Source organism: Caretta caretta, chromosome 2, assembly GCF_965140235.1.
Source record: "Caretta caretta isolate rCarCar2 chromosome 2, rCarCar1.hap1, whole genome shotgun sequence".
Lineage (NCBI taxonomy): Eukaryota > Metazoa > Chordata > Testudines > Cheloniidae > Caretta > Caretta caretta.
This window is the reverse complement of record NC_134207.1, coordinates 102152732-102174820: the sequence shown is the minus strand read 5'-3', so window position 1 is coordinate 102174820 and position 22089 is coordinate 102152732. Positions and strand designations below refer to the sequence as shown.

Sequence of the window (22089 nt, the reverse complement as noted above, 5' to 3'; positions counted from 1 at the left end):
TTGAGGCTCCATTGTGCTAACTGCTAAATAAAAATATACTGAAAGAGAATGTCTAAGAACATACAATCTAAACAGACAAGACAGGCACAGAATGGGAAAAAGTATTATTATCCCCATTTTACAGATGGGAAACTGAGCTACAGCAAGATTAAGTGACTTAATCAAGGTCAGACTGAAGTTTGGAGGAGAACCAAGAATTGAACTCAGATTTCCTTAACCATAAAACCATCCTTCCTTCTATAGTTTTACTTGGAGGGTAGAGCAAGGAAAGATTATTGGTGAGAAGAAGAAGGAAGAGGAAGTATATTTGGAAGAAGTGGATCTGGAGATATTTGAAGGAAAAGTGGAAAGTAGTTAGATAGAAAGTGGGAACAAATAACTTAGAGGTTGCCTTCACAGTTGAAAGATGGTCTTGTGACTAAAGCACAGGTCTGGGAGTGAGTTGTAGACTTTCCGAATAAATTTGAGCAATGCAGCAGGTGCCTCAGGAAGGAACATAGAAATCAAAGATTCAAGCAGAAGAGGTGGAGGAGGAAAGCATCAATGCAAGACCCTTAGGAAATCAGAAAAGGCCATAAAAGACTAATTCAACAAATCATGCTCTGCTGACACCTCTTGCTGAAGCCAGACAAAACTTTTTGACAGAAACCCTTTTCAGCCAAAAAAATGCAGATTTGGGCTACCAAAACTTTTTGAAAATTTGTGTCAATTTTGCTAAGTAGCTTTGGTTGAAAAAACTTCCAAAAAAATCAAAAAGTTTTGTTTTTACATTTTCAGACTGAAACATTTTGACTTTTTAATTTAAAGTGACTTTTTCATTAGAAATTTCCTTTGTTTGTTTTAAAAATTAAATGTTAAAAAAGCTAAAAAGCTAAACAAAATATTTTATTTGACCCCAAAATAATTTTTTATTTTTTTTAATTTTTGTTTGCCAAAAATTTTGAAAAATGTTCATTTTGAGTTGACCCAAAACTATTTTTTTCCAGAACTGCCAGCAAACCAAAAAATCAGTTATTCACACAGCTGTACCTCTTAGTAAACCTAATGTACTACAAGAACCTCAGCTGCTGAATTTCTTAACTGGTTCTTTGGAGGGTGTGGTTAGTAGCTGCACTTGAAAATGAATCTCAAAAGACAATAGAGCATCCACTGGCAAAAGCATGTTGTTCCTTAGATATTAGAACTTTCTCTTGGGATTGAATGTGTGTTTATAAGGCTTCACTGGCAATCAAAGGCAGAATGATAACTCTTGCACTTATTCTTGTGAAAGTCCTTAATTTTAGGAGGGCGGGGGGGAAGAGAGAGAGATTCCTAAAGGCTACGTGGAGATGAAAAAGAAATTATAGATGTTGAGTTTGGGAGTTCCAGGATTTCAATAACAGAGTGACAAAAATAAGACATCGCTGTAGGGAGTCCCTGGAAAGCTGTGGCTCCACTATGCTGTAATTTTCCCTGGCAAATTGCATATGTTTTGGAATAATTTTCTGTTCCCTTGATTAAGCTGCTGACTTTATTAAGTCTAAAGGCCTATCGCCTGTGCCAAGTTTCCAGGAAACTTTAGAGAACACTGTCCAACAAAGTGAGGGATCCTCTCATTTACCATAACGTCAACACATTCTTCTGCTGTCAGAGATGATAAAACATCCTTAAATGCTGTATTCAGTGTTTGCTATTTTTGTTTACAATTCAGTTGGCATCTGTTGACAGCAATGTTATGAATTTTTTACTTGATTATGTTTATATTGTGACCCTTTATGAACTGAGGTGGATAAATCAAAATAGGAACCACACCCAGATGAATGTGACAAGGGATTTTGGGTGCTCAGCTGGAAGCATCTTTAAGGATACCTGGTTTTTTTAGAAAGTACTGTATACCTGCCTTCTGAAAATCAGGCCTCTTTAACATGTCTCAGGTTGGGCACCTAAAAATGGAGGCACAACAAATCACTAGTAACTTTTGAAAATGTAGGCCAGTGGTGGGCAACCTGTGTGAGCCGCATGTAGCCCCTCAGGGTAATCCGCTGGTGGGCTGCGAGACAGTGTTTACATTGACCATCCGCAGGCACGGCCGCCTGCAGCTCCCAGTGGCTGTGGCTCACCATTCCCGGCCAATGGGAGCTGCGGGAAGCAGAGGCCAGCATGTCCCTGTGGCCCACGCCACTTCCTGCAGCTCCCATTGGCTGGGAATGGTGAACAGCGGCCACTGGGAACTGCGGGCAGCTGTGCCTGTGAACAGTCAGTGTGAACATTGTCTCGTGGCCTGCCAGCGGATTACCCTAACGGGCCACATGTGGCCCGAGGGCTGCAGGTTGCCCACCACTGATGTAGGCCCTCGAATACAAAATTCCTCTCGCTACCCCTTTGAATTTTTGCTGCAGAATTAGGAGTGGTGCTAGATTGAAATCCCCAGAATCAAAACAATGTCTACAAGTTTGGTTTCAGATTTAATCAAAAACACTTTTTTTTTCCTGGTTCCAATTTGGATGTAGCCAAAATCTTGTGAGATCAGTGTATTTTGCAAGACTTCTGCCATTTGAGGCCAACATCTCCTTTCACAATAGTTTGGCACCTTGGAATACTCGCTCTGATTTGGCGTCTCCACTCCCAGCCTAAACATGATCTAGATGCAAAAATCAGATAATCTCTACTCATCGTTCTTTGTTCTCTTATTACATCTGTTCTCTTTTATTAATTTGTTTGCTTTTCTATTTTAGTTACATATAAGTAAAGGTTTGTCCTCTGAAATATATTTGCCCTATTATTCCTTAATAATTTTCTCCCAGTTTGAGCTGTGGAGGAATTACTAATTTTTTAATTTGTGAGCACCCTATATTTCCTCCCTTCTCTCTCATCTCCTCTTCCCTTTATTGTATTTTTCCTGTATTTAGGTCTAGTATCTAAACTACTAGAGTTTAAATTGTATTTTCATGCACTTAAGTGTGTAAGAGTTGATTACCTAACATCAGCAAGGAATGATAGAGGAAAGATAGAGATTGGCATTACCTCATTCTCCTACTAGCTGCACGAATTAAATCCCTATTTTATTTATATTGTTCTTAACCAGTGTAGCCATGAGCTGAAATTGAAATCTCCTTAGCATCTCAATTTTTCTTAAAATTAGACACCTTTCATTCCCGGTGAGGATGCTCCTTCCTATAAACAATGCTTTTACCCATTATCCTCTTATTAGGCCATTGATTTCAATTAAAAATCAACGATACAGTTTTGCATATTATGTAGAAGAGAATATCTAAAATTCTCTAGTTCTTATCTGCATGTCTAATTACATCCAGGAAATCATCTCTGTTCTCCAGACCAAATACAGCCTCAATTATAAGTAGGGTTTCATTTTCCCTTAACTTCGAGAGTTACGTTTGCACCTGGGGTGAATTTGGTCCTCTTTGTTAAAAACACCAGATTAAAGTAATATGAGCAGTAACAGAGAGAGAGACTATTTTGTCATATTTATTAGAATGAAGTGCTCTCCCTCTGATCAGAATACCCAATACAATATTGATAAATGACTTCTGTCCCAATAATTCTGGATTACGCATTTAATTATTTGGAGCATAGAGAATTTGCTCAGTCCCTTCTCTGAGCTCAAGAATTATTTAGCAAAATCTACAGTAAGTAAAGGTGTAATATGAAGTTCTATGAGATATTTTTGTTTTCTTTCTCTGTCCCGCTGGTAATTCACATATTTCATCATGGCAAAAGTACTTTAATTTCTCTCATGGTGAAGTATAATGGAATAATATTCACAAATATGTCACAGTATTGCTATCATTATGATTTCAAATTCTATCCAAGAACTTGTAGTCCAAAAAAGCTATGAAACATGGACAGCTCCCTTAAGAAGTTATCCTGGAGAGGGTGCAAAGTTGTTAGAAACCTTAATCATGTTTGGTGATATTATACTGCCATTGAACTCTTCTGAACACAAGTTTCCTTATATTGTGTTAATATATTCAATAAGGATGAAACTCTCCCCACAGTGCAGATTAATTAAAAGATTAATTGAAAATCCCTTTCCTGTCTACTTTTGAAGGGCTTAAATTGTGAGAAGATATAGTCTAACAGTTCTGAAATTGAGATGAAAGTGAAAATAAAACATAGGATCTGAAGAAATATTAAATGAAAAAATCTGTTTTTAAGGAATGCAGATACATCTTGGGTTGAATTTTCCCTTTGGAGATGTGTGTGCAACTTCCATTGACTTGCATTCGTGTATCTTAGGGTGGAATATGTTAAGATGAATCTGGAAGATATTGTATATTCCTTCTAATTTCCACTTGTTGGCCAAAGCTCGATATTCTGTCAGTTAGTTTCCAAAGAAACTTAGACCACACACAATGCAAATTGAAAGACTGTGGTTTGGTTTATAAATTGTGAACAGGTGCCATCTAGTGATATTTTGAGTAAATGCAATGTGCGGTGGGCATGCTGGAGACAGCTGTTCTCTGAATGAATGCCAGCATCTTATTGTATTACATTCTAAACAAAGACCATTTATATTATCAAATCTTCCTTGTCCGGAATATTATAAACATTTTGCAGTTCTAAAAACTTTCAAAACCATTGAAGAATTGGCTTTGCCTTTAAAAACTGGGGCCAATTGTTAACATTATATGTGGAAGTTTTTAAACAAAATCATACTGTTTGAATACAAAATTATAATTTATTAGGTTGGCATAAAGCTCTTAAAAGGTCACTTATCACTACTGTCTTTCAGAGATTTCATTATTCTACACAGCTGTATGTAGAACTGTCGAACCTATCCTTATATCACAAGCATCCAGTTTAAAGGATAACACATGCTATTGTAATGGAGTTTGCACATTGTTAACCTAATGCATCGACCCTGTGTTGATTAACTACAGGCAGTTCAATGTTTAGAAACAACAGAGATTCTATATTCATACTGAGAGGCACCCATAGTAGTGGAAACCCAAATGGCAAATATACTGGCATATGATACCCAATCCTGCAGTCCTTACTTGAAGAAGTCTCTCACTGACTTTCAGGAAGTGATGTTAGTGGTCGTTTTGCCTGAGTAAGGATAACAGGAGCTGGCCCATGGGCTAAAGTTCCCAACTTGCTCTAACTCCTTTTTTGATTTATTTTAAAAGTAGTTTAAAGGGTCAGAATCAGCACAAGAAGCCAATAAAAACCCATGTGCAAGGCCCCCAAGGAGGAAAGCCTGCAAGGTGGACTGCTCTCACAAGAGTACAGGAGTTAGCTTTGTTCAAAAACTGTGTAGTTTTGGATGGGGAATGGGCATAGTCAAGGCAGCTGGTTGATTGATTGATTCATCGCACTCCCTGGTTGATTGAACACACACCCCATAGTGGCCTCTAGCTACAGAGCTTCTGTGGGACCTAAAGTTGTTTCTCTCCACCACCACCACCACCACTGGAAACTACCACCTGTCTGTCCTCCTTCAGAATGAACTCCTCCAGGGATCAGGTAACTCAGTGACGTGTAATTTAAATGTTGGCAAATCAGATCCACAAGTTTTCTTTGCAGTGTTGTTAATCATGTCTTTTGTTTTTTATGCTTTGTTTTGTTTTATATAACAGAAGCTATGTTAACACTTCTTCAGTGCTGGGCCATTGCCTGTGGGAGAAAAATATATGTATTTGTTATGAGCATATCTGCAGAAATTGTAGGAAGGATGGATTTACAAAGCTCAGGTGATCTAGTTGAGGAATCCAGTACTAAAACATCATGGCTGTCAACTTCGGTAACTTAAGCCTGTATTTCTTTTCCATCAAAGAGCACCCACTAGGTTACTATTATGATTTTAAAAAACTATACGAACATGTATAATGGCAGTGGAAATAAGAGATTTTATTTGTATGCACTGCAGTCTCGTGATATATATACATGACAAATTATATTATAATTACAGGTTTCAGAGTAACAGCCGTGTTAGTCTGTCTTTGCAAAAAGAAAAGGAGTACTTGTGGCACCTTAGAGACTAACCAATTTATTTGAGCATGAGCTTTCGTGAGCTACAGCTCACTTCATCGGATGCATATGCATATCTTTTTGTATATTATAATTGTGCTATTTGGGAAACAGTCAATGACTCTGTGGTTTCTAGAATGTGTTTGTGATAGGACAGAGCACAACTGTGTTGCAGATGGATTGAGAGATTTGGACAGTAGAACTTGAAGTCATTTAATTACATGTTAGCCCCTGACTTCATGTGGAAGAAGTACACTAGATTTGATTACAATGCTGTGAGATACATAACTTAATTTGTGAAGATACGTAACCTCATTAACCTACATATAGTCAGGCCTGCTTACTCTGAGTCACTTTAGAAGCCACATTTTTATGTTGATTAAAGAAGAAAATCCGATTACCAAGTCAGTTTTGTATACGGTTCATGCTATAAAGATTAGTTACCCTCTAAACCTTGCATAGCCAGACATGCAGATAAACCAAACACAGATTAAACAGGTCTGAAGGAATATACTTAAATGTGAATCTGTGTGCGCCTATGTATGAAAGGATTTAAAAAAACATTTTATTGATACTGACATTGCCTCATCTCCATCACTGCAATAGTACTTATGCCTACTCTTCTTCCTCCTATCATACCCTGATTGATGGAAGCAAAGTGGTGTAACTACTTACCTTTTCAGTTTTGGAAGATCTGTTCCATGTATAGCAACTGTGGTCTTCCTCACTGATGATCATAATATTTACAAATCTAGATTATATGGGCCTGTTTCTTAGGCTTGCTCTTTTTTAGGCCTTTCCCTGGTCTTCGTGACATCAGTGGGATTTTGCCAGTGGGAGCGGTCTGAGGCCTCAAATGTGATTTTTTTTTTTTGTATGTTGAAGTATGTTGATAATTGGAGACTCTGCCTCAAGACTAATGCAAGCAACCAAAAGGGGTCTGCTTTCTGTAGTACGACATTTTCTTTTTTGGTAGCATTAATTGTGGTCACTCCCCATTTTTCCTTTGAGTTTTGCATGTTTAAAACAACTGAAAGCAGTATTTGCAAGTGTTACACCTCTTGGGGTGAGAGGTCAAAACGTAGATAATGTTTGCCACAATCCTCCTCCTCCTGTGCCCCTTCTAAAAAAGAAAACAAAAACAAAAAGGGTGAAGAGAAAGGAGAAATCCAAGCTACTTTCCAGCTCCTCTGGATATGTTTTCCTCTAGTTTTTAAAAAAAGGAGAACTTCCAGACTAAACCAGCCTGTGGCAGTGTTTTTCAGCATTTCCTTTGCTTCTCCCACACTTAAAGCTTAAGCCTTGTTACTAATTGGAATACTTGGGAAAATTCTTCAATTCACTGTGCAGTAGTTAGTTCAAATACTGAAAGTTTTATAGTATTAACAACAATCCTTTACCTCTTCCTATAGTGGTGAGTCGTAGAACTAATTATGACTCACTGCTGAGCTGTAGAATTAATATTTCATTGTATATGAAACTTATTTTAAACATGATATATTGCTACCGACCCTTTTAAAATGAGTTTGATTTTTCCCCTTTTTATTACCATATCAGTGTTACTATTATTCCAAAGATTCAGAAAAACAGCTTTACAGCTGGTTCTCCTTGTTGCTTTCAATGCATCTTTGAGCCACCCCTGATCTTTCTGATCTACATTATGCACCATGGGAGGATTCTCATTTGATTTCCCTCTCAAACAGAGGGGGAAGGAAGACCAAACTAGCAAATTTTCTTTAAAATTAGAAGGAAGACCAAACTAGCAAAGACGAAGAAGAATTGCTTTTGACATTTGAAAAGTCTTTTTAGCTACATCTTCAAAGAAATTATTTGTGTGTGCATGTGCTTACGTACGTGTGTGTGCGCTTTCCAAATTCCTAAGAACATGGGGACTTTGAGTAAGCCAATAAAATTCAGTTTCCCCTCACAAGCTTTAAAATTCACCCCTAAATTTAAAAGAAAAATTACCTCAAAATAAAACTTTAAAAGTGCAGTTCACCACAAAATAATCCTCTCCTCTGCTTTCTTGTTCATGGAAGATTCTTGTAGATTCAAGGATTCTTTGTCCATTAGCTCTTAAAGGGGATTATTGAAGTTGCCAGTAAATGGCTAATGTCTTTGGTGATTTCAGCCAGGCTGTCACAGAGTTGTTTCATGCTCGGGCTGAAAGGCCCATTGACTTTTTTAGAAACGCCACACATAGTTATTGTTGTAGTTTCCTCTGTTCTTATACAAAAGAGCAAGGGAGGACACAGCAAAGAAAGGAAAAGGAAATGCAGTTTTACCTAGTATTTAATCAGCCAATGGAATTCACTGGCATTCAAGCTCATCGGGATGAATACTGTGGCTGGAGACAGAGCCTTTTACCTCTAGGCTACTGGTTCAAAGGCCTACGTCAGTGGTGGCTTAAAGTTACCCAGTGAAGATTTTCTGTGGCCTATGTGCAATTAGTTTGGTTTGAATTCAGTTCCTAGTGGATGGCTGTTGCCATTACCACAATGGTTACTTAATGGCACCCTATTTGGCAGCCTCAGCAGAGAGGCCAAAGTCTTGTGTTTCTAGCCTCCTCTCAGATCTCCCCATTTCCCACATTGTTACCCTTCAGTCCATCCAAAAGACAGCTGCTAAAATAAATTTTTCATCCATCCACCACCTCATCTGTCAGACTGCCTGTGAATCCTTCCTCTGGCTCCCTGTTGCCTGCTGCATCTGGTTTGAACTTCCCAGCCTCACCTTCAGAGTTCAGCTCAGCTCTGCCCAGGCTGCATCTTGGATCTTATTTCTTATCTTCGCAAAAAGAAAAGGAGTACTTGTGGCACCTTAGAGACTAACTAATTTATTTGAGCATAAGCTTTCGTGAGCTACAGCTCACTTCTGAAACATTTCTTATCTTGTCCCTCTGATCCCTTTGTTTCTCCACTGATGACATCCTAACCATCCCATTGTTTCTTCCGATGGGTCCTTACTCATTCATTCTGTGCTACGTGGAATGACCTCCCAATGCCAGTGTGCTCCTCACTGCCTGGCTTCTCATTCTAATTCTTCTAAAGTCTAGCTTCTTCTGTGAGGCCTGCAAACATTGAGCTGCATCAAGCAATTGCCTTCTCCATCTCAGCGTTACATAACTGGGGAACAGCTGTCAGCAATAAGACTTTTAGAAAACATAACATTCCATGTTAGCACTCTGTTCTGGTGTTACCCTATGCTCTAAGGAAGACATAGTACGTCCACATTGCAGGCAGACGTGAGACTGCAGTATGTGTAGACATACCTGAACTGTCTTTGACTAGCTAGCTTGCAGTGTGGCAGTATGGGTTAGTTGCTCAAGTACATACCCAGGGTCCTGGGCCTGTGCTGCCACAGCTTCACTGCTATTGTTATTCAGCTAGCTAGATCAAAGCTAGCTAGATCTAGCTAGGATTGCCCTATAGGCATACCCAGTGAGTGCCTCAGGGGCAGGGTCTGTATTAGTTTGCTTAGTGCTGCACAAGACACAAACAATTCTTAACAAATAGTAACACGAATTTAGTCAGCGTGCAGCCTGAAATACAACTTTGACACCTATTGTTTCTTCTTGCTCAAAGTTGAGATACATTTGGTGGGGCTGTGTGGAATGTCTGTGTTGTCCTGTGGATAAAGGAATTGTTTTTCCAGGTTTCTCAGCCTGGCATCTTTCACCAGTACCAACCTCACTTACATCCTATTTTGTATAAGTTTGGGCTGTATTGTGCTCTATGCAGGAAAAATGTGTGCTTGACCATGACCCAGGAAGCTTGACACTATCTTCAGTAGGGGTAGCTCAGCCCATAGGGTTGTAAAAGGAAGAATGTAGAAAACTGTAGTTTGAATTCTCTCCTACTTCTTGGCTCCTCTTCTGTTTCTGGACTTCAAGGTTTCCTTTCTTCTCCTCCTCGTTGGCCACTTGGGATTTGGCTGCTTTTTGGTGTGGTTACTGACCTCTTCATTCTTCCAGTTGCTACCATGCTTTAGCTCTTTGGAGACTCACTGTTCTTAGAGCTACTTGAAGGACTTAAATTCTTAGAGATGCTTTTTAACATGAATTGCCATTTCATCTTATTGCTTTGATCCTCTTCAGTCATTTCACTCAATCATGGTGTTGCATTGACTATGGAGATGATCCTCTGGCCTAAAATGGCTGTCATGTCTTGTACCCAATGGAGCCTACAACTGATATTGCTGTTGCTTGTTATATTTGTCTCAAAAAGTCTTCCATCCTTGCTGTCCACCAGCTGCCCTGTCATGGTTTTGACTGCATTGATTCCTTTCCTGTCAAAGCCCCTTATTTCCAGCCAGGAAAGAAGCAGAAATAATGGTCTCAAGATCTTTTGGCAGCATGCCTACTACTTTCCTCTAGAAGTGGTTTGGTTTTGTCACTTGTGTAATGCCCCTTGCTTCTGATAGCAAGAATTAAGCATTTTATCAGTCTTTCCACACTCCTGGCTTGGAAAGACTCATTAATTTAATAATACATTGTAAGGAAGGTGAACAGGTGGTGGTGAAGTAGCCAAGGTTCTGGCATGTCTGAATGTTGGCACCAAGAAGATTTACTACTGTTTGGTTCTCTGTTTGGAGTGCCTACACAGGCAGGCTGCCACTTGTGTAAAAAAAAAATTAAGTCATCATTTTCCATCTCCACTGCAAACATTTTTTATGCATCTACACCAACTGGATTTTTCTTTCCATGCCTGAATTATAAAACCAAACCAAATCCTGCCTCTAATTTAGTTGTGCATCCTGCTGTGTTATTGAGCCTATGCCCTTTCTTTTTCCTCCTTATCTATACTAAAGCTAATGATCAGGGCCAAATACAAAGGCATGCCTAGCTGCTGCACAATGGAGAAGTATTGTGCTTAGGTTTGGGACCAGTGTCATAATTTATATGGTATTTCTGGTAGCTGTGGAATTGCCTCTGAACTGTATTAGGATCAGATTGCTGTCTTGCCTAGTCACTTTTGTTTTTAGAGGGCATTAACTTATTTGCCTGACCATGTGGTATATTTGATGTCCTATACATGTTCTTACAGCGTCTGTGATCAGGAAAATTTAAGGCAATGTCAGATGATATAGTTTTATTTTGTCTAGCAAAATATCTAAGAGTATATTTGTATTCATGGTGTATATATGTATTCCTATTGTATCTCTGCTTTGCCCACTGTTATATTTATTGTTTACTTGTTACCACACCTTCACTGTGCTCAGCATTGTGCTAGAGATAGAAGGAGAAATGGTTCATGCCGTGGGGAACTTACAATTTATATTGACAATGAAGGGACACATCTAGGGGTGAGATATAGTTAAGATTCCATACTCATTGAGTCCTTGGGCTCTCTCCTGAGACTGTCAACAGGGTGCCAGTTTGTATCAGCTGTAGTCATGGTTTCTGTATGTAGATACTTGTTCCCTGAGAACTGCCCTAAGTTTATTCTAGGGATCAAGGAAGGCTGGTCTGAAGTTAAGGCCCACGACTAAAAGTCAGGAATCTTTGTGGACAAGTCACATAATCTCTCTGTGCCTCACTTTACACCATGTGTCACCTAGTGCAATTGAGAGGACACTCAGGACATCACTGTTGGTGAGGTGCTTCCATACTATAATATCAGAGGGTAGCCCTGTTAGTCTGTATTCACCAAAACAACAAGGAGTCCGGTGGCACTAACAGATATCTGTTAGTCTTTAAGGTGCCACCGGACTCCTTGTTGTTTTCATACTATTATAGTAAGCCATAGATATGTCTATAAATAAATACACAGGTCATTCAACTGCTGCCACATGATGATTCTAATTCATCACCTACCCTAGACTAGTGACAGAGATGAAAGGGCTGGTATCTCATTACCAGTTCTCTGAGCCATCCATTTCCCCAACTACATGGATTTTCTAGCATCATGTTTTAAAACGTAATTAAAGGCATGGACACAGATACTCCAGAAAAATAAAAACATAGAGATCCCTGCACTCTATGGTGGTAGTGTAGCCAGCTGTGGCTACTTCTCTATTCATCCTGAGTAACACACTCAGCTATAACTCATGAACCTAAAACTCTACCCAGCCTCCCTGCTGGACACAGTGCCAGCAATTTCTAGGACATAGAACCCCAGAACACACTACCTTGAAAATGGGAGGTTCTGAGGCAATGGTTCTCAACTTATTTACCATTTTGGGCTGCATCCAATACTACCTTTATGGCCGTGAGGGTGTCACATGGACCACAGCTGTGTGCTGATAGGGCTGTAGGTTGAGAACCACTGCTCTGGGGCCTCAGCACAAAGGTTGATAGACTGGATGAGGCCCTTTGGATGGGTCTTTGAAGGTGAGGGTAATAAGGAAGTTATTTTGTAGGGGGAGAGTAGAGCTTACTGTATGGGTTTCTCCTGAAAGCCCCTGGAGTTTTCTTTGGAAGCCTGGAGGGTCAGTCCCCTAGATCGCTAAGCAAAATATTCCATAAGGAAATGTATATACAAATATCCATCAACACACACAGTCAACACCATATCCATTTCTTTGTTCCTTGGCATCATCCTCTCTTCAGCCTGCTGAGTTTTGCACCCACAATTAATTGCAAAGTGCAAACAATCTTATTATGCCTGAAAAGCCAACCAACCTGATACCATTTACGTCGACAGTTAATTGTGCCACAAAATTGGATGCCTGTTTCAGGACCCTTTTACAAAGGTGACCCGTTAAGTGTGACATAACTAAAGCGTTATGTCTATGCAAAGTAATCTGTGGTGTTACTGAGCTAGGGAATACCTTGTGGAAAGGGTTCTTTTGTATGATGTAATATAACTGATCTCATTTTACACTAGAATGGCAAGTTTGAATTAAATATTTGTTACCAATGTTTTCCAATCAGTTCTGAGGCCTTTCAGATTTTACCAAGATGCAAGCCTCATGACCTAGCATCTCTGAAAAAAATAGTTCCATGTGCAGCCTAGAATTGAACAAACTTTATTGAATTAGTCTGCTGGTTGCCTATTCGTGTTTTCTGCTCACCAGATTGTAAGGGCTCAGTAGGTTTTGTTTTCACAAGCAGCAGGTGTCCTCCCAGACAATGCTGGAGAGATAAGTCAAATTCAGAATCAAGAACGTTATGAGTTGTGAATTCCGTTGGCATTTTCTCATTCATCTTGTGGAATGTTTCACAGTTCTGTTGAGAAAGTGAAGTGAACAATACAATGGGACGTTTAGCCATTCATGTACTCGGCTATGGTTACCACAGAACTTGGGTAATGCAATATTTAAAGTGTTTGACAGCAAGAATAAAAAGTGCAGTTTGTGGGTGAAGCTTGGAAGTTGCAGAGTATAAAATTATAAAATAAAACAAATGCCCCTTTGGAATAAATTTTGCATTATCCTTCAGAGAGTGGGGGGAAATTATGGAAAAAAATGTTCAAGAAACACAACTGAAAATAACATGGTCCTAATAAATGTGGAATTCAGAGCTCCAAGCATCATTCATTTAATCCTCATGGCACGTGCGATAGTGCAGCCTACTTTGAGATGGGAAGGGTGGAAATAAGGAAGCTAAATTGTGTCACTGAAAGATTCCAAAAAGACTTCAAATTGTATTGTGCAGATAACTATTCCCCCCCGAACCAAGAAATGTCGTTACAAAACATGTATTTCTTTTTTCTCTGTACCTGCAGAAGCATGGATTTTCTTTGTCCATGCCCTTTACAAGAAGTATTCAGGTTAAAGTGGCCAGTAATTTTCATGTCTTCTTGCACTGAAGTTGCTAATCATGAGATTAAAAAGTAAACGAGAAGTCAGTTTAGGAAATTTAATGAGTAAACAGTCCTGGGTACCACTGGAGACCATAAAAAATCAGTAAAACAAGAATTAAAAGGCAGCAAGTTTGCAGGAATATGCTCAAAAATAATATTATCCTAACATGTTTATACTAAGAAATATAAAAGAAATGTACCCATTTCCCATGTCTCCACATTTGCTACAAATAAAAACACACTTGTATTTTAACTAATCTTTGGCTGTAACAAAAAAAAGAAAGACACTCTTCAAATTGTCAACTACTGTAGTAAAACACAGAGGCAACATCCCCAACCAGTAGCCCCAGCTAGAGGTATATCAATGAAATGTAATAAGGAAAAGCCAGTGTGGTGTAAAATAGAAAGTCATACTTTACAACTAGATAATCAGGGAATACGTGGCTGAGTGGAACAGTTGGAACTTGTTCTTCTTCGATTCCTGAGCTCTGATTCCTCAGAGTGTTGTTCCAGTTTACACTTCTGTCACTCTGTTAAAATTAGTGCATTAGTGAGTCAAGTCTGCTGAATCAGACTGACCAAACTGTGTATCAGTAAAGGCCTGACTCTCAAGAACTGTGGTCAGTTTATGCAGTATAAAGACTTAACAGCCAAAGAAGTTAGCCATTAAGTGTCAACCAAAAAGTTAGCCATTAAGTGTCACTTTCAAAATTAGTACAAAAAGGAAGTGGGGGTTGTTGGGGGTTTGGTTAATCCGGTCCCTTGTACAGCTCAATACTACCCTATTAACTCCTAGTACAGTCATTCCAGCAGTGTGTGAGGACTCCAGTTTAGTCCTTGTAAGTCTGCATCCTTATATAAGGACAAGTCCAAACTTTGCCCCTGTAAAGGGTCAGCTGCCTCCCACGTGGCTAGGAGCGGCACTGTGGTGCCAGTACCCTACCTCAGTTTCCCCTCTTCGGGGCTCTGTAAATAAACTCCACCAGTCCAGAGTCCTTAAAACATTTCCCTTGTGGTCTAATTTATTTATTTATTCATTTATATATTATTCATAACAATGTTTAGTCATGGGGCTTCTTCCCTTCACCTTGAAAAGAGTCTTTTTCTCTCCTGGGCCCCTCCCCAGCCTTCCCACCTGGAGTCTTTTCCCCCTGACGTCTCAGTCAATCCTGGGGCTTCTCCCGTTTTCCCAGGAGAGGATTCAAGCCTTCCAGCCTCACTCTGGTTCTATCCTGCTTTTGGCAGGCCGCTCCCGGCGTTAGCTGGCTGGAGTCTTTTGGTTCCTGAAGTCTCAGAATCTCCTTCAGTCTTCTACTCTCCACAGCCTAAAGGAGCCGTCTAGCCCCCTGCCACAGCTTCCTTTTCAGGTTTGGTTCTAGCCTTCACCTCAGCGGCCAGCTGTCCCTGCTCGCACTAGTCCGGGAGCATGCAAAACACTAAGGCTGGTGCTTGCCCCAGTGGGCGGGGCTGGGGGCGATATAGCTACGCTGAAGGAACTGCCCATGCGGGATGCTGGCTCTTGCGAGTGGTGGCCAGATGTGCGGCTGCTTTTGCTGCTGCCGTTCCCCGGTAGAGCCCTGCAGCTCCTCAGATATCCACTTTATATGTGTGGATATCCACATCTGTGGATATAAATTTGGCATCCGTGCAGGGCTCTACCGGTAATAGATGTCTGTCTGACTACACTTTGGCCACCATTTGATAAAATATTTGGGTCCAAAAAATTTACTTTGAAATCACACAACTTCAGTAAGCTACACCATTTACTGTTGGCAGCAATGGTGTAGTTCAAGTTCAACAGTTGGTCTAGCAGTTGATTAGAGAATCTGAAAAAGTGAGGAGCAGTTCTGGAAGCACATTTAAAAGAGTTTATAAATAATTTTGAAGTTTTAGCAGCATCTCATCAACAAGGAATAGGGGTTATTTATGCAGATTAAACACACGTGCACACACATGGTGTTCTTGAAGTATTTTGCCTCTTAGAGTTAAAAAAAAAAAAAGTAATAATTCTGAGGAGAAAACTTATGTCACTGTTTGAAGTTACCACTTTCCCTTGCAAACTGTCCTACATTTTGTTTTGGAAATGAGAGGCCATTGTATTTAAGTTCAAGTAGATATTGAGTAGGCCTCAACAGACATATCTTTTTACACCGCTGTAGCTTTTTTCCCCTCAGTACCATGATGTCTCCTTCTCTTTTTCCTCTGTCATCTCCGGCCCTAGGAGATGACAGAGATAGGAGATAGGAAAAGCCACATTTTGCATTCTACACAGTGCAATAGTGTCTCCCGCCTCGTCTACCAGTATGCTAGAGAGAGCAGTGGTCTGGTATCATTGCTAGAAAGACAACTGAGGTACAGATGAGCTGCCTCTTCTGCTTGCGCTCACTCACTACTGACTGTTGCATTTAAGCTCTGAGAGAGAGGAAACTAGAGGAGAGGTTAGAGATGGTACAAACAGGAAGAGAAGGCAGATACTCTGCAGGTGGAACAGCACCCTCTGCAACAGGGAACACATTTACTGTAAGAAAACACATCCCTGATGACAGCCTGGTCTACATGTGCAGGACAAACCTACTGCTAAGCAGGATCATGGGACCCAAATGGCAGATTGTCTTATGCTCTATAAGAAAGCAAGTATGATGACGTGTTGGGTAAATATTCATGGAAAGATCAGAATTAGTCTATACCTGTTTTAGCATCTGTCTCCAATGCAATTCCGGTCTGTGGATATTAGCCTTTTAAGGTTTTTGACTTGTTTTGCAGAGAGATGGGAAAGGCCTAGCAGGCGATCCAGTCTATCTGCCTGTCTAGATTGTTAGTTTATTCCCTTTTAGCCATCAGTTAGCCAAGCTATATGTACTTAACTCTTTTAATCTTTCTTCTGAACTCCCTCCGGATTGTCAGTATTTTCCTAGTAGATTGCTGTCCAGTACTGTGTACGATATTCCATGTACAGTAACTAGAGTGATGTAGAAAAGGATAATTGTGTCATCCTGTCCCAAGATGTGATGCTTCTGTGTCTGCAGCCCAAAATTGTATTCACTTTTTTGCTGCCATATCCCATTCTATTATATTCTATTTAGGGGATTATAATGTACCCATCACCATGTTATCTAAACGTTGGGGTGATGTGTTAAGCAACATTACTAATGTGTCTCATGCAGCCCCTTCTCCCTAAGGGGAAAATATTTTTTGTGGTTGTTATCAGATGCTGTTATTTGTAAAGGCTAGGCTGAAGAAATGTGTATTGCAAACTCGTGTCTAATTTGAGGTGCACTATTACATCTGTCTTTTTCAGCATCACTGCTTTCCAGATTTGTCCCTTCCACTGGTCATCTGGTTTTTGGGTAATTTTCTCTCGCATGTCTTAGCTTGCATTTTTTCTGAGATGAACCTCATTTTATTAATTTCAGCCCAAGTTTTTATTCTCTCTCAGTACATTGCATTATTTCCCTGTTTTCATTGTTTTTTTTTTTTTTGCAACTTCTCCAAATTTTAAAACAATTTACTGAGAGTTGTGGTGGATTCTCCATCACTGACAGTTTTTAAACCCAATATTGGATGTTTTTCTAAAAGATCTGCTCTAGGAATTAATATGGGGAAGTTCTATGGCCTGTCAGACTAGATGATCACAGTGGTCCCTTCTGGCCTTGGAATCTAAGAATCTATGAAAAAATTGATGTAACCTGAAAATTTAATTTAACGTGTTGTTTAGTGTCACTTCTGGATCATTAATGAAAATATTGAATGAAATAGGACCTCATACAGCTTTCTACAGTATCACATCTAGATACCTTCTCAAAACTAGATACTTGGCCTTTTATCATTATCATTTGTCTTCAGCCAAATTTCAAATTATGTGATGGTGTTCATATCCAAGTGAAACTCTGAATCGGATGCTTTACTAAAATCTAAATACATTACATTTACTTCTTTTCCTTCATTCCCAAATTTTGAAATGCTGTCCAAAGAAGCAGTCACATTTATCTTATTAGTTCAGTTCTTTATAAACACGTGCTTCATATTGATCATGATTCCATTATCTTCAGATTTTTAGCTTGGTTTTGGAGGCTTTTCCTCAAATTACAAGAAGCCCTGGGAGTTAAAACAGATGTGCACCCCATTCTGAAGTTTGGTTTGGTGGGGAGCAGAGCTGGGGCGGGAATAAGTGTTGTGTGTGTGTGTTTTCTCCATCTGCTTGTGTAGGATGCATAATGGAGCACAGGCAGTGGCAATTATAAATGATGTATTCCTGGAGAACCAGTCTAATCCCAGAGTGTTCTTATACTGCCTAACCTTGGATTCCCATAAAGTTAAGTGTTTCATGCATTCCTGGTTTACTCTCCTGTGGTCTATGATGTCATCAATATTTAAAATTGAGCCTAAGCCGGGGGCGTGAGATAATATCGGCAGCCACCTACCAGCTGCTCCACACAGAATCCTTCCACTCCGGTTGCTGGCCAGCTAACAGTGGCAGACAAAACTGTAGCACTGGTGTGATGCTTTGGAGTGCAAAAAGTCCTTTTAGGTACAGCAGATGAGAGAGTTTAAGTTTGACTAAGAAAGAACGACTTAAGATAAAAATGAGAAAGAGGTGGGTGGAGGGAGAAAAGAAAATGAAGGACTGCTATGCCAAGAAATGTTTCTATGGCAAATGTGAATTATAGTCCCTCAGGATCATCCAAAAGGCATCCCATTCATGGCTTCTGGCTTTGACCAGGCCGTAATAAAATCTCAAAAATTTCTTGTGACAGTTATGCCTGCATTGCACTGACTAGAGCAATATTTTATACCAGTGATTTAAGGAGCTAGTTAGTACCCTGTTTCAGTTGGGGTGGGGAGCTGGGGAGCAGGCAAAAATATTAAATTTTTGTTTTACAGCTGTTAGTAGATCAAATACTGTCTTCTATATACCTATGTACAGAGGAACAGTAGGCCATGACTCACTTCTGATTGGTTACGTGTGTTTGCAGGGTTGCAGTTTAATCTGAATATTAGTAGCCGAAGAGCTAGTGAGAAGTAGTCTGGGGATTAGAACAATGTCACAGCTGTGTTTTGCTTCGCAGTGACCCAAAGTATCATTTGGACCTACATGTGAATAGTGGCAAAACATTGTCTATGTATGGCATAGTTTTTTGCTTATGGAAATGCTCCTGAGACAACCTGTTATAATTGCTGCTGGTATTTTGCCTAAAGTATCCATCCATTCTGCATATTGAGAACATCCCTTATGCAGTGTGGAATCTCAGTTAAATTGTATCCAAAAAGAAGCTACGAAGACTAGTTACATACTATGCTTTGTAATCATCTTGCAAAGGATCATACGTCATAAAACAGTGTGGGCTGGCATTCCTTGTTTTACCTGTGCATAATAAACCTCTGGAACTCATTGCCACAACATATTATTGAGGCCAAGAGCTTAGCAGCATTTTAAAAAGATTTAGACAGTTATATGAATAATAACATTCACAGTTTTATTAGTTAGGATTAAAATGGATGAGTGATATGAACCCTCCTGCTTCCAGGCACAGACCAACCACTAGCTGTCTGGGATTAAGAAGAAATTTCACCAATGGGTAGAATATTCTGTAATTGTCCATTATGGGTGTTTTTTGTTTTTTTTTTTTGGTTTTTTTTTTGCATCTTCTTCTTAAGCTGCTTTTACCGGTCAATGCCAGAGAAAGGGTTTTGGATCAGATGAGCCACGTGACGTGATATGCCAGTTACTCGGGTCCTAAAAATAAGCTTTGTCCTGGATTTTTCATAGTTATACTTTATTTTCAGTCTTAAAAAATAATCAGACTTCTCCTTTCTGGTTCTCTCTCTTATAAACACCCCCCCCCCCCTTTCTTTTTCTGTATCTCCTTTTGTGGTCTTTTTGCTCCTCGCCTGTGCACTTTCCTGATCGCCTCTCCCATGACAATGCCGAATAAGCAGGCCTGCTCTGATTGCCAGTGATTGATGGCAAGAGTGGCTTCCTGGAGTACTGAAATTTTCATGTCAAGCAAAGTGCCTTCTTCTGAATGGGCTGAATTTAAAGGCTGGTGAGCACTGAACTGTGGGTCCAGCTGAGCTGACCTAGTTTGCAAGATTTTAGAGACATATTGTGAGTTAGTGGGATTCTTTTAGTGAAAATATGAATAATTGGAATGTTTAGGAGAAGCTCTTCAGTGGTGTAAATGGGAGCAACTGACTTCTGTGGAGCTATGACCCTTTACAGCTGCTGAGGATCTGCCCCTTGGAGTCTTCTCTTTACCTCCTGGTGTACCATATTGTATGCCAAAGAACACTTCCCACCCGAAGTGCTGACTTAACAACTGTGCATTATAGAATCATAGAATCTCTGGGTTGGAAGGGACCTCAGGAGATCATCTAGTCCAACCCCCTGCTCAAAACAGGACCAATCCCTAATTTTTGCCCCAGATCCCAGATGGCCCCCTCAAGGATTGAACTCACAACCCTGGGTTTAGCAGGCCAATGCTCAAACCACCGAGCTATCAGTGTGTAAATGATATAATGTATTTCTTCATTCTGCGCTGCATTTCTCACCCACACAGTCCTCTTTCCCTGGTAGCTAAGCTGTACGAGTGTGGATAGAAAGATCAATAGCCTACTCCAGAGCTCCCATCCCTGTGTCTGTACCATTTGTTGTTAGGTGGTTTGGAAGAGCTACCTTTTCCCCTTGTTCTCAGGCGGCCTTGTGCTTTCCCAAGCCCAATCCTAAATTGAGCCTATCACTACTGCAATGCTAGTTCAACTCAATATCCTTTGCTGGCATGACCAGGTGTACAAGTTGTGCCAAAGTGAGATCAAGTACAAGAACCTTCACAGTAGTAATGGGCTTCTATCCCATGTGTCCATTTAGCATCCTAATCCATTTCAGATTCAGGGCAGCCAGTGTTTCCCAACACCACAGTCCCATTGAGCACCAGTTCCACAGTCTGTCTTACTTACTGTATTTTGTGCTCAACCTAGCCATTCGGTTGGTGCAGTCTCTATTGATTATCGCTACAATTGAATGTTTTATTATTTACTTTAATTTATTATTTAGCATGTTGGTCAAAGGACCTCACCATTTGGAAGCCTAAGATCTAGTTTAAGTGCATAGATATTTGACAGATGCGGTTTGAAAATAACACAGATGTGCAGTGTTAAATTTCGTTCCTGCAGCAGTGTCTTTGTTTCAAATTATACACTTAGCTGGGTGTGTTGTTCATGTGCTTTCAGAAGGCCTTCCTCCCTGTAACACAGGAAAAACAAGTATTTTTCATGCTTTATCCCTTTGAGAATTTGAAAGAAAAATGATCTTAACAGAGTGAGCATTCAACCTTTATAAGACTGCAGATCTATGGGTTATTTTTAACCTAATTACACTGAATTAACAAAAGCTTAAGACTTTTTGCCTGAATTAAAGCTGAGGCTAAACAGACTCTATTTGCAGTGAAACTTCAGCCTAAAACATACTTGTTACATTGTGCAGGTTTAGAATAATGCCTATGGCACCAGTGTTATATTAAACAACAGTGCTTGATTTTCTGAAACATTGGCTTTTATGAGTTGATGTGAGAGGATATGCAACTATAGAACAGCTCACTCATTCCCCATCTTCACTACTCCCCCAGTTATGGTGATCACTTTGGATTGTTGACATTTTAGATGGAACATGGTCCCCTTACACTTGCCTAACAGTGGCTCATTAACTCCATGTTAATTGAAACTGAAAGTTTGTCAGATGACTCAATTCTGTTACATGTTAAATGGATTCAGTGAAGTAAGCATTATTGCTGTGATGAAAACCTCTGTGGAATTGATTGTGAACTGATTTGGAGGGATTCAAAGACTTTATCAGTAGCTCTTAAAGATAAGCATCTTGAGAACTATTGGAGTTTAGGAACATTCTAAATAATCTAAATTGAACTGTTTTTTCCCTGAACTTCTATAAAATCTACCAACTTATGTTCCATTTCTGAACTATATCTTAGATGAAATATTACTTTCGTTGCATGTCTGAGACTGGGAGGAAGGACAGAAAAAAGAAAAGAGAAAACAGAAAATTCTGTTTTAGTTAGGCATTCATACCGATCAGCAAATTAAGCAGTCACAAGCATACCTAAAATGGAACACAAACATAAAACTGTTAAAATAAAGTTGCATTTGCTTTTAAACTAACAAAACCAGGAAATTCAGTGTTTAGACTGTCTTTACCTCATCTTATTATACCTGAGTATTGCAAAGGTCTCTGTTCAGAGAAGGATTTATGGTATATGCCATATGTGCTGCAGTACTTATATGAGACCTTTATATGCCAGGTTTCAGTGTGGAGCCAATTTTTATGGCTGAGTTATAAACCCTTTGAAAATAGAGGCTTGTAATG

General features: G+C 39.7%; 1 protein-coding gene across 5 annotated transcripts in view; it reads left to right on the top strand.

Annotated features, from left to right (window-relative positions):
* The window catches only part of ZNF516 (zinc finger protein 516), a 132103-nt gene that overhangs the window by 90251 nt on the left and 19763 nt on the right, over window positions 1–22089 (top strand). The window lies entirely within an intron of this gene.